Genomic DNA, 14,211 nt, shown 5'->3' on the forward strand with positions numbered 1-14,211 from the left:
AGAAGTGTACTACTTACTTTCCAATTATGTAGAACTTTATAGATATTATCAGTTTCTAAACTTAGTACCCTTGCAGTTGTAAAACATACTCCATGATTTCGATTCTTTTCTGAGACTTGTTTTATTACCCCATATGTGGTCTCTGTTAGTAAATTTTCCATGTGCACTTGAAAATAAGTTATGTTCTGCATTTATTGTGAAATGTTCTATAACAGTCACTTACGCTAAATTGTTTCACATTGTTCTTCATTTCTGGTGGTTTCTATATCCCTACTAATATTGATTATTTCTATTACTAACTGATAGAGGATTTTTTTTCTATCAATAACTGATAGAGATATCCAGATATTTTGAGTATGTGATATTTTTTTCCTTCAAATGTTTTGAAACTCTGTTGTTAGATCCCATCTTGATATTGATTGTGGAAATGCATCTAACTAGTCGCTAGTCGTGTCCCACTCTTAAGATCCCATGAATCTAATTAGGAGCCTATTGTAACAGTCTCAATAAAAGCAAAAGAGGATCTGACAGAGGACATTAGTAGTGGCAACAAATATAAGATACTGTTGAGGAATTAGTGCAAGATTGAACAATGCAGGTGAATGAGAGAAGACTCACAGAATACTCAAGGTCTTAGTGCTTTTGGCATTGGGAGAAATAGCAATGTTGGGAAGGAGGGGCTGATTTGTTGGGAGACCAAAAAGGATCATGTTTTGTCTATTCTTTAAAAATTATAAAAAGTAAAAGTCTCAGGAATACCCAAACTTTTGTGATAGAGGGATGATATGGTAATTTCTTGACTTTTCGGTATAAGATGTATGAGTGCTGTCTGTGATCCAGAAATAATGAGGACGTAATATGGATAATGAAGAACAAGCCAAGCCTATATAGTTGCATATGTACACATGTATTATTAGGAAGATAAGAGTTTTCTTCTGTTTTCTGGGCTATTTTAGGGCTGTAGGTTGGAGCTGGGGGTGTTCCAAAAGGAGACGAAGTCTGCTGAGAAGTTATTGTCATGGACCTCTTAGAAGTTTAGTAGTTGTTGACTTGGGAATTCTTCATTGTTATGAATGGCAACAAAGAAAAGAGTAGAGAGATATAAACTGCAGCAGAGAAGATTTAGGTATGATATTTTAACTTGTGTATGTAGTTATTTTTAGTAATTTCTTAATAAACCAACCACTGCCTACCTTCTTAATATTCTGATAGCTCAGTGCTCCTGTGTGTGGCAGTTTTCCTAGGTAAGAATACATGCTTTGAAACTATGAGGTCTACTAAAAGCTAAAATTTAGGTACATGTTAGAGGGATTTCTTTCGTCAGAGACCTTTAGAAGGAGGGATATCGGTATAGTATGATTTAGCTCCATTCTTGCTTATGAAATGCTGATTATTATGAACAAATATAGCAGATAACTTTTATTAACAAATTTTTTCTTAAACTGAAATTGTAAACTCCTAATTAAACAAAGAACCCATCTTTGCTTTCCAGGCGATTTATGATTTATGTGACTATTTAATGTACATCATTTTTCTTTCTGAAGTAATTAAAAATTCACATGGCCTCTTAAATTCCTTTCCCTTAAAGATGAAATTTTGTCTTCTTACCCAGTTTCCCTTTTGGGTAGGTCACATGCTTATTTGGCTTTGTTGGAGTCACTGGGATCTTCATCCGTTCGGTCCACTCTGACAGATGCAGTGCCTAGCAAGGCGCCATTCTTGGTAGCCTGCACTGTGAATCCAGGCTCTCAAATCTGTCCTTTCCTGTCATATGTCACTTATTGCGACTGTAACACATGTAATGATGAAATAAACCATTATGAACGGACTCTTTATTAGGGAGTTACCTTTTCTGAATAAAGGAAAAAGTACTAATAGAATGTAGAAGAAGGGAAGTAGTCCTTCGGCTACTTCACAAGGTATATTTTTGCAGCAGAGGACTGTCGCTCAGGTTGTTTGATTATTTCTGATGAGCACCTGTTCATTGGAATAGCAATGAAGTGGGCCGACAAGTGGGCAGTGGGAAAGGTTGCGTCATTGCCCTACCTTTGTTTTTTTCCCTTAGTTCAGCTGTTTTAAATCTTATGTTAGCATTGACTGTGGCCGTGGCCAGCATTCAGAGGACTGTCCTGGGACAGAAACATCTTGTTTCTTGCCTCAGTGAGTTTGGGAATGACACACAATTAAGAAGTATGTTTAGTTGAGTGTATCGAGTAGATGGAGTTTCTATGAAGGCAGTGATTTCGTTATTTTGTTCAACACTATGTACCCCAGTGCCTGAGAACTTGGCACATAATAGATATGTCAAATGTTTGCTGAATGAGTGAATGGATGAAAGAACATTAAAGGGGCACAGTTGATAAGGGAGCCATAACATCTCTGTTCAGTGAAAGAAAAAAACACAATGAATTGTACATTCCAAAATGAATTCTGCAAAACCAAATTGCAAATCAGCAAATATTTGGCAGAAGTTAAGTAATTTAATAAGAGTGGTTTGCATTTTTGTTATGGCACTTTGAAATTAGGTAACAGTATTTGCCTTTCCTAGTATTTCAGTTATGTATTCCATTTTATAGCAGAAGTATTTAAACCATTTATATTTTTATTCATTTTGTGATAATATTTTCTAGGAGATTCCTGATTCATTTAAAGCATACTGTAATGTTATTAGTAGTCATTCTTGTTTCTTTTTGTACCATAACATGGGGTAGCTCTCTGGTATTGCACGTGAAAAGAAATTTTAATACCTGAGTATCAAAAAGAAAATAAACAATATAAAATATGTTGTTTATATCTAAAGTAGTTTCAGTCCTTAATAGTAGAATGAATATAACTTTTAGAGTATTATTCTATAATTCATAGAGAGTCTTAAGCGTGATTATAAATGTTGAGTAGAAGGATCCAGGAATAGGAGATGTTGAATAGGTGAAAGAAAGGTTAATTGGTATAGCAGGAACCCAGAAGATACGAGAGTGAATGGGGTCAAAAGTAAAGGTAGAGAAATGAATCTTAGAAAGAACAAGGACAAGAGTTACTTCTTCTTCCATTACCGTTTTAGCACTTTGAATACATTGCTGTTTTGGGTAGTTTAATTTGTCACAATAAGTTTTGTAGTGGTTTCCTTATTTTGACTGTTAGGTCCTCAACATTTGTGATTGGATATAATTAATCTTTGCCTTGTATATGTTAAGTGTCTGTTTGGAGAAGAGGATGCAAGGAATGAGCCAAAGCTACTGGATTTGCCATGCTAGACTTTGAAAGACCTGTTTTAGTAGAAGCCTTATGGATTTTAAGCCAAAACATTTCTCACAGTTTTTTTGTTTGTTTGCTTGCTTGCTTTTTGTAAAATATCCAAAGGATAATAACACTTGTCATTCAAGGAATAGAGTCAGCTTAGTGATGAAACTGGTACACTGTATATTCCTATATATGGCTCTGAGGATGAGTATTTTTACTATATGATAGAGATGTGATTTAGTATTTTTCAGTTTTCTAAAACTTTTATTCTTTTCAAGGCACTTCCATAGGTTCTCATCTACGTGATTCACTTCTACCAGTAGTAATCTCAGTTTTTTAAGAATTTTCCTTTGATTTCCCAGTGTTATGAATAACTCCTTTTAACTATTTTCTCTGTTTCCTCTTGTCCTTTTTCTGAATTTTTGTACCATTTCCGTGTTGTTGGCAGAATAAAGAACAATTTCTTAGAATTCATTTTTGGGACAGAAACAAGGGCGGGACTTGTGAACCGAAGGCATCTTTCCTGGAGTGAAAATGAAGAGTACTTTCGCTCCAGTACTCTTTCCTAGTGTAGGGAAACATGGGGTTGTATCATTTATGTTGTGTGTGTGCATTATGTATTTATTGGTTAAATTTTTCTCCTACTTGTGATTCATATTTTATTTCCCACATTATTTCAAGCAGTTTTTTTTTTATTTGTCTCATTGAAAGAATATTTGGCACTCATGCAACTTATACAAATGTTAGTCATTATCTAGTCTAAGAGCTTGGAAAACCATTTTTTTCTATTGCATGTCGGAGTATAATTAAGCATTCTAAATTAATTTAAGAGATAATCTCTAAGTGTAATGTAATTTATTTGGATTCTGGTTAATTAAAAAGAATCTATTTAGGACTTTATTTTACATTTCACCAGTTTGTTCAGAAGTTCAGTGATCTTGATCATTATAGATAATGAAAGAATTTTAGCTGATTGAGGAAATTATTTAAACTTACTAAACTATTATTTTGTTTAATGTGAAGTCATATCTTCCCTCATGTATGTTCAGATTTTCTTCATAATTATTTTCAAAAACCAATTGAGAAACAGTGGGTTTTTAAAAAGTTATATCTACTACTTGAGTAAAATCAGAAGTTTGTTTTAATCTTAGCCCTTGTTTTTGCTTATATATATTTCATCATAATAATTTTATTTCTCATGTGTTTAGTGTTATTTAAAATCCAGCCAGGCCAACAGGTCAACTGGGATTGAAATTAAACTTCATTGATTAAATGTGCATAAGACCAGAATTGAATAAATTAATGATATGCAGATCTAAGCAGGTATCAACTTTGATTGACTCTATAACAACATCCATATTGTTACTAAGTAAATTGACAATAGAAAGTTATGGCTAATTATTCTTTAGTTATAAATATCCCCACCCACCTGCCTATCTGTGTAATGGGCCTAATTCTTGTACTACTTCTATTGGCTAATTAATTTGGAAGACAAAAATTTTTAATACTTTCAGTTACATAATCAGATAGCAACAGTGAAGCATTGAATATAGAGTTCAGATATTTAAAGTTACATTTTTCCTCTCCTAAATTATTAGATGTATTTTTATATTTTGGAGTGTATTCTAGAAAATCCATAAATGTTAAGTATACTCTACAAATGAATTTTAGATTATATTTTTTGATCTTTTCATAGATTATCTATATTATTTTCTACTGTTTCATAGGACAGCAAAGCTGGTCTGCTTGAGTTTGAATCATAGTCATATTCAGGGAGGAAAGTAACCTAAAGTTGTATGTGCTAAAAGAGATTTGATGTGGGTTTTTAGGTTAGTAAATAGCTTTTATTAAATTCAAAACTTATCTTTGCTGTGTTTCAGTTATTTTAAACTAACGCTTCTTTCTGTTTTGTTGTTTATATGTTAGTTATCAATTGTGATAGGCTGAATAATGCCGGCTCACTACCCTCAATGATGTCTATATCCTAACTCCCAGATCTTTTAATATGTTATGTTACATGCCAAAAGAGATTTTGTAACTATGTTCAAATAAGGGTTTAGAAAAGAGGAAGTTATCCTGGATTATTTATATAGGCCCACTAATAATCATAAGTATTCTTAAAGTGAAAGAGAAAGCAGAAAAGGGAGTCAGAGAAAGACTCAATGTATCATTTGTTCATGGCCTTGAAGAAGAAATTCTTCTGGGGCTCAGACAGTAAAGCATCTGCCTGCAATGTGAGAGACCTGGGTTCGATCCCTGGGTTGGGAAGATCTTCTGGAGAAGGAAATGGCAACCCACTCCAGTACTCTTGCCTGGAAAATTCCATGGACAGAGGAGCCTGGTAGGCTACAGTCCATGGGATCGCAAAGAGGCAGACACGGCTGACCAACTTCATTTTGTGCTTTTACTTTTGAAGAAGAAGGAAAGGAGTCAAACCGAGAGAATGTGAGTGGTCTCTAAGAAGCTGTATAAAAGTAAGGATATCAGTTCTTCCCTGGAACCTCTAGAAAGGAATGCAGCCTGCTGGAATGATGATTGTAGCCCAGTGATGCCCATACAGGCCTTCTTACATACAAAATTGTGACATCATAAATTTGCATTGTTCTAAGTGGAAACAGTGTCAGACTTTATTTTTTGGGGCTCCAAAATCACTGCAGATGGTGATTGCCGCCATGAAATTAAAAGACGCTTACTCCTTGGAAGGAAAGTTATGACCAAACTAGATAGCATATTCAAAAGCAGAGACATTACTTTGCCAACAAAGGTCTGTCTAGTCAAGGCTATGGTTTTTCCAGTGGTCATGTATGGATGTGAGAGTTGGACTGTGAAGAAAGCTGAGCGCTGAAGAATTGATGCTTTTGAACTGTGGTACTGGAGAAGACTCTTGAGAGTCCCTTGGACTGCAAGGAGATCCAACCAGTGCACTCTAAAGATCAGTCCTGGGTGTTCATTGGAAGGACTGATGCTGAAGCTGAAACTCTAATACTTTGGCCACCTGATGCGAAGAGTTGACTCATTGGGAAAGATCCTGATGCTGGGAGGGATTGGGGGCAGGAGGAGAAGGGGATGACAGAGGATGAGATGGCCGGATGGCATCATGGACTCGATGGACATGAGTTTGGGTAAGCTCCAGGAGTTGGTGATGGACAGGGAGGACTGGTATGCTGCGATTAATGGGGTCAAAAAGAGTCGGACATGACTGAGCAAGTGAACTGAACTGAGGTGAAGGCACTGTATTTGTGGTAAGTTGTTACAGTATACATAGCAAACTAATAACTAGTAAGATCATGAAATTAGGCATTTGTAACAGTTTCTCTGAGTCTTAGTTCTCAGTTCTGTTCAGATAAAGTAATTCTTCAGCCTGCTTGAATCTCTTTGGGTACTTGAGCCCATCTTTGGACATTTGTCAGAAAGTTAAGTATAGTGTATTACTCTCAGTCTACTAAAATTAACTTGGAAATGAATGCCCGAGGCAGTTCTCAAAGTGAGTGAAATGTGGTATTTTCAAAATGTATATAATTTCCTTACTCTCACACATATACATTCATGCATACATTTGGTATGCTTCATTTAAATATAGAAATTAAATTCAATGAAATTACATAGATCATGAATGAACCTGAAATGGAGGTAGTCTTTATCAGTTTAGACTGTAGTGAGGCCTTTATGCATTTTTAGTCCTACTTTAAAATTTTATTCTTCTTCCACTTTAAGTTATAGCATAATACTAAAATGTACATAGAAAGAAATTAAAAAACAAAATTGCAGAAAAAAGAAATCAGGGAACAGAGAAATAGTGTCCTTGACACCTGGAAGGAGTTATTGTGGTTTATCATTTAATGCAACTCTGAGTTTTCTAACATCAGAGAGGTATACATTGTTGGTCACGTGGTTCTTATCATCTTAGTTAACTAAAGGGGACATGGGAATTCCTAGTGAGAAATAAAAAATCTGGAAACTGAAGTCAAGAAGAAGGTATTGTATTGATCTTTCTGTAAGTGATATAACAAATAGTGTCTCCAGTTACTGTTCATATAGTAATAAGAGCTCAGAGGTTAAAGCGTCTGCCTCCAATGCGGGAGACCCAAGTTCTATCCCTGAGTCAGGAAGATCCCCTGGAGTAGGAAATGGTAATCCACTCCAGTATTATTGCCTGGGGAATCCCGTAGATGGAGAAGCCTGGTAGGCTACAGTCCAGAGGGTCCCAAAGAGTTGGACATGACTGAGCAACTTCACTTTCACTACAAAAGAGGAAATCGTTTTCAAAGTATGATTTTGTGTTTTTTATCCCATGCTGTTCTCCATAGTGGCTGTAGCAATTTGCATTGCTCAATTTGTGAGCAGGTTCCCTTTTCTCCACAGCCTCTCCAGCATTTATTGTTTGTCGATTTTTTGATGATGGGCATTCTGACCAGTGTGAGGTGATACCTCACTGTAGTTTTGATTTTTGTTGTTTAGTTACTCAGTCAGTTGTGTCTGACTCTTTGTGACACCGCGGTCTGTAACCCACCAGGCTCCTCTGTCCTGGGAATTTTCCAGGCAAGATTACTGGAGTGGGTTGTAATATACTATCCAGCGGATTTTCCCGACCCAGGGATCAAACACGGGTCTCTAAATCTGCTGCATTGCAGGTAGATTCTTTACCACTGAGCCACTGGAGAAGCTCATAAAACCCAGTATTTACTTATAAAAGTTAGTTGCATTCATACTGTAAAAATTCAGATTTTATAAACTTGATGGAAAATGTTACTAGTTATGTCTTACTTGAGAAAAACAGATCAAATCAAAAAGATCTCATTTTCATAATACCCCTTACATAACAAATTATCACACACATATGGGTGTACTATCTTCTTAGAATATTTTTATAGGTAACCTGAAATCTGATTTGAGAAATCATATGATGGCCATTCTGACCGGTGTGAGGTGATACCTCATTGAAGTTTTACTTGTATTTCTATAATAATTGATGTTGAGCATTTTTTCATGTGTTTATTAGCCATCTGTATGTCTTCTTTGGAGAAATATCTATTTTGGTCTTCTGCCCATTTTTTTTTTTTAATTTATTTTTAATTGAAGGATAATTACTTTACAATATTGTGTTGGCTTCTGAGATACATCAGCATGAGTCAGTCATAGGTATACATATGTCCTCTCCCTCTTGAACCTCCCTCCCTCTCCTCCCCACCCCTCTAGGTTTTTGCAGAGCCCCAGTGTGAGCTCCCTGAATCATACAGCAAATTCCCATTGGTTGTCTATTTTTACACATGGTAGTGTATATGTTTCCGTGTTACTCTCCCCATTTGTCCCACACTCTCCTTCCTCCCCTCTGTGTGTCCATTATTCTGTTCTCTATTTTTGTGTCTCCATTGCTGCTCTGCAAGTAGGTTCACTAGTACTGTCTTCCTAGATTCTGTAAATATGCGTTAACATACACTACTTGTTTTTCTCTTTCCGACTTACTTCACTCTGTACAATAGGCTCTAGGTTCATTCACCTCATTAGAACTGACTCAAGTGTGTTCCATTTTTTGGCTGAGTAATATTCTATTGTGTGTATGTACCACTGTTTCTTTATCCATTCACCTCTGATGGACATCTGGATTGCTTCCTTGCCCTAGCTATTGTACATAGCCTGCAGTGAACACTGGGGACATGTGTCTTTTTCACATTTGTTTTCCTCAGGGTACATGCCTAGTAGTGGGATTTCTGGATCATGGGTACTGTTAATGCTAGTTTATCGAGGAATCTCCATACTGTCTTCCATAGTGGCTGTATCAATTTTTATTCCCACCAATAGTGCAAGAGGGTTCTCTTTTTTCCAGAGCCTCTCCAGCATTTATTATTAGTAGATTTTTCAGTGATGCCCATTCTGACAGGTGTGAGGTGATATCTTGTCGTTTTGATTTGCATTTCTCTAACAATGAGTGACTCTCAAAAAATAATAATGATTGGATGGCATCACTGATGTAATGGACATGAACTTGGGCAAACTCCAGGAGATGGTGAGGGGGACAGGGAAGCCTGAAGTGCTGAAGTCCATAGAGTCTTGAAGAGTTGGACACAACTTGTCGAGGGAACGACAACGGGTGATGTCGAGCATCTTTTCATGTGTTTATTAGCCATCTGCATGTCTTCGTTGGAGAAATGTCTGTTTAGGTGTTTTGCCCACATTTTTGTTGTGTTGTTTGTTTTTCTGGTATTGAGTTGCATGAGCTGCTTGTATATTTTGAAAATTAATCCTTTGTCAGTTGTTTCATTTGCTATTATTTTCTCTCATTCTGGGGGGTTGTCTTTTCCCTTTGCTTATAGTTTCCTTTGTTTTGCAAAAGCTTTTAAGTTTAATTAAGTCCCACTTGTTTATTTTTGCTTTTATTTCCATTACTCTAGGAGATGGGCCATAGAAGATCTTGCTGTGATTTATGTCATAGAGTGTTCTGCTTATGTTTTCCTCTAAGAGTTTTATAGTTCCTGGTCCTACATTTAGGTCTTTAATCTATTTTGAGTATATCTTTGTGTATATTGTTAGGAAGTGTTCTAATTTCATTCTTTTACATCTAACTGTCCAGTTCTCTCAGTACCACATATTGAAGAGAATATCTTTTCCCCATTGTATATTCTTTTTGTCAAAGATAAGGTGCCCATATACACCCATAGGTGCATGGGTTTGTCTCTGGGCTTTCTATCTTGTTCCATTGCTCTGTGTTTCTGTTTTTGTGCCAGTACCATACTTTCTTGATGACCATAGCTTTGTAGTATAGTCTGTAGTCAGGAAGGTTGATTCCTCCATCTCTGTTCTTCTTTCTCAAGATTGCTTTGCCTACTTGGAATTTTTTGTGTTTTCATATGTATTGTGAAATTTTTTGTTCTAGTTCTGTGAAAAATGCCATTGCTAATTTGGTAGGAATTGTATTGAATCTGTAGATTGCTTTAGATAGTATAGTCATTTTTCACAATATTCTTCCAATCCAGTAACATGGACTAACTCCCCATTTGTTTATGTCATCTTTGATTTCTTTTCATCAATGTCTCACAGTTTTCTGTTTATAGCTCTTTTGTCTCCTTGGGTAGGTTTTTTCCTAACTATTTTATTCTTTTTGTTGCAATGGTAAATGAGATTGATTCCTTAATTTCTATTTCTGATTTTTTCGTTGCTAGTGTATAGAGATGCAGGGACTTTCTGTGTATGGATTTTGTATCCTGTGACTTAACTAAATTCCCTTGTTTGTTGTTGTTCAGTTGCTCGGTTGTGTCTGACTCTTTGTGACCCCATGGACTATAGAATGCCAGGCTTACCTGTCCCTCACAAACTTCTGGATCTTGCTCAAACTCATGTCCATTGAGTTGGTGATGCCATCCAACCATCTCGTTCTGTCATCCTTTTCTCCTCCTGCCTTCAATCTTTTCCACCATCAGGGTCTTTTCCAATGAGTTGGCTCTTCACCTCAGGTTGGTGCTTCAGCATCAGTCCTCCCAGTGAACATTCAGGATTGATTTCCTTGTGAAAAGGAGCAGTACCCTCTGTAAGAGACTGAGCCAGACCTGCCTTTGAGTGTTTGAGTGTCTCCTTTCGAGGCACGGGTCAGCAGTGCCCTGCCCCAGGGACTGGACTCTGGCTGCAGCAGACCTCGGAGGTGCAGCATGTGGCATACATCCTCTTGGAGGAGGTCGCCATTAGCCCCACCATAGAGCTAACACACAGACTTCCCACAAACTGGAGAACAACTGTACCAAAGAAATGCTCACACTATTGCAAAAGTTCTGGGGCCCACAGCAGATTCCCCAACCTGGGATCCAGCAAAGGAACTGAGAACCCTCAGGGAAGTTGACTTTGGAGAACAATGGTATTTGATTACAGAACTTCCACAGGATTGGGGAAACAGACTCTTGGAGGGCACAAGCAAAACCTTGTGCACGTCAGGACCCAGGAGAAAGGAGCAGTGACCCCACAGGAGACTGAGCCAGACTCGCCTGTGAGTGCCTAGGAGTCTCTGATGGAGGTGTGGGTCAAGTCAGCGGCAACGAATACAACAGTCCTGGGAGCTGTGGGGTGCTGGCATAAGTCCTTTTGAAGGAGATGCCAATACTGCCATTACCCTGCCATAGTTTGGCCTGAGGAAGGTACCACAGCCCCACCAAGAAGCATCAAATTGGATTAAAGAGTTGCTTAGCATGGCCTGGTACACCAGTTTGGTTTAGTTCAGTCCCTCAGTGGTGTCCGACTCTTTGTGACCCCATGGACTGCAGCATACCAGGCCTCTCTGTCCATCACCAACTCCTGGAGCTTGTTCAAACTCATGTCCATTGTGTGGGTGATGCCATCCAACCATCTCATCTTCTGTCATCCCCTTCTCCTCCCAACTTCAATCTTTCCCAGCATCAGGGTCTTTTCAGCTGAGTCAGTTCTTTACATCAGGTGGCCAAAGTATTGGAGTTTCAGCTTCAATATCAGTCCTTCAATGAATATTCAGGACTGATGTCCTTTAGGATGGACTGGTTGGATCTACTTGCAGTCCAAGGGACTCTCAAGAGTCTTCTCCAATGCCAAAGTTCAGAAGCATCAGTTCTTTGGGGCTCAGCTTTCTTTATAGTCCACTGTCACATCCATACATGACCACTGGAAACACCATAGCTTTGACTAGAACCTTTGTTGACATAGTAATGTCTTTATTTTTTAATATGCTATCTAGGTTGGTCATAACTTTCCTTCCAAGGAGCAAGCGTCTTTTAGTTTCATGGATGCATTCACCATCTGCAGTGATTTTGGAGCACCCAAAATAAAGTCTATCACTGTTTCCATTGTTTCCCCATGGATTTGCCATGAAGTGATGGGACCAGATGCCATGATCTTAGTTTTCTTAATGTTGAGTTTTAAGCCAACTTTTTCACTCCTCTCTTACACTTTCATCAAGAGGTCCTTTAATTCTTCATTTTCTGCCATAAGGATGGTGTTCTGCATATCTGAGGTTATTGATATTTCTCCTGGCAGTCTTGATTCCAGCTTGTGCTTCATCCAGTCCAGCATTTCTTAGGATGTATTCTGCATATAAGTTAAATAAGCAGGGTGACCATATACAGTCTTGACATACTCTTTTGCTGATTTGGAACCAGGCTATTGTTCCATGTTGAGTTCTAATTGTTCCTTCTTGATCTGCATACAGATTTCTCAGGAGGCAGGTCAGGTGATCTGGTATGCCAGTCTCTTTAAGAATTTTACACAGTTTATTGTGATCCACACAGTCAAAGGCTTTGGCATAGTCAATAAAACAGAAGTAGGTGATTTTGTGAATCTCTCCTGCTTTTTTGATGATCCAGTGGATGTTGACAAGTTGATCTCTGGTTCCTCTGTCTTTTCTAAATCCAGCTTGAACATCTGGAAGTTCCTGGTTCACATACTGTTGAAGCCTGGCTTGGAGAATTTTGAGCATTACTTTGATAATGTGTGAGATGAGTGCAATTGTGCAGTAGTTTGAGCATTCTTTGGCATTGCCTTTCTTTGGAATTGGAATGAAAACTGACCTTTTCCAGTCCTGTGGCCACTGCTGAGTTTTCCAAATTTGCTGGCATATTGAGTGCAACACTTTCACAGCATCATCTTTTAGGATTTGAAATAGCCCAACTGCAATGCCATCACCTCCACTAGCTTTGTTCATAGTGATGCTTCCTAAGGCCCACTTGACTTCTCATTCCAGGATGTCTGGCTGTAAGTGAGGGATCACACCATCGTGATTATCTGGGTTGTGAAGATCTTTTTCGTATAGTTCTTCTGTGTATTCTTGCCACCTCTTCTTAATATCTCTGCTTCTCTTAGGTCCATACCATTTCTGTCCTTTATTGAGCCCAATTTTGCATGAAATGTTCCCTTGGTATCTCTAATTTTCTTGAAGAGATCTCTAGTTTAGTCTCCGCCCACCAGAGCAAGACCCAGTTTCCCCACAGCTAGTCCCTCCCATTGGAAGCTTCCAGAAGCCTCTTCTCCTCATCCATCAGAGGGCAGACAGAATGAAAAGCACAATCACAGAAAACTAACCAAACTGATCACAGGGATCACAGCCTTGTCTAGCTCAGTGAAACTATGAGCCATGCCCTGTAGGGCCACCCAAGACAGACAGGTCATGGTGGAGTGTTCTGACAAAAGTGGTCCACTGAAGAAGGGAATGGCAACCGTTTCAGCATTCTTGCCTTCTGAACCCCATGAATTTCACTGATTAGTTCTAGTAATTTTCTGTAGGATCTTTAGCATTTTCAATGTGTAGTATCTCTGAATATTCATTGGAGGGTGTAGAAGCTAAAGCTCCAATACTTTGGCCACCTGATGCAAAGAGCTGATTCTTTGGAAAAAATCCTTATGCTGAGAAAGACTGAGGGCAGGAGGAGAAGGAGGCCACAGAGGAAGAGATGGTTGGATGGCATTACCGACTCAATGGACATGAGTTTGGGCAAGTTCCTGGAGATAGTGAAGGGCAGGAAGGCCTGGTACACTGCAGTCCATGGAACTGCAAACAGTCAGACATGACTTAGTGGCTGAACAGCAGCAACAGTGTCGTGTTACTGACTAATACATAGCTTTACAGTGAAGAGGGATTTGACTCTCTTCAAAACTTCCTAAGCTCACTGGGATCAGGACAGGTGTATATCCGATTTATGAGTCACATTTCCTCCTTCTTTCCCCACTGAACAGGGTCATAGTGCCCCTTAAAACCTTTGCTGAGTCTGGCACTGTTATTAACAGTTGCCCTCACGTTAACATCTCTCTACCTTCCTTCTTCTGTCCTGACTGTAATGACTCAACACACCTTAACACAGAAGACTTTCATCTTGAGGAGAGAGAAAATAGCTGTAGCTGGAAGGATATAGCTAAGATGTAAGGATATTTTGAAACTGAGGTTATTAGAAACTAAAATGTCTATGCCTTTTGGGAGGAGTTTTTCGTTCAATGAAAGGGAGACATCTGTGTAGATGGTTTAGTGGCAAT

General features: G+C 38.3%; 1 protein-coding gene across 1 annotated transcript in view; it reads left to right on the forward strand.

The window, feature by feature from the left end:
* Positions 1 to 14,211, forward strand: part of CEP128 (centrosomal protein 128) — a 441,766-nt gene that overhangs the window by 196,795 nt on the left and 230,760 nt on the right. The gene's annotated exons all lie outside the window — the stretch shown is intronic.

This window comes from Capricornis sumatraensis, chromosome 2 (genome assembly GCF_032405125.1).
Source record: "Capricornis sumatraensis isolate serow.1 chromosome 2, serow.2, whole genome shotgun sequence".
NCBI classification, from domain to species: domain Eukaryota; kingdom Metazoa; phylum Chordata; class Mammalia; order Artiodactyla; family Bovidae; genus Capricornis; species Capricornis sumatraensis.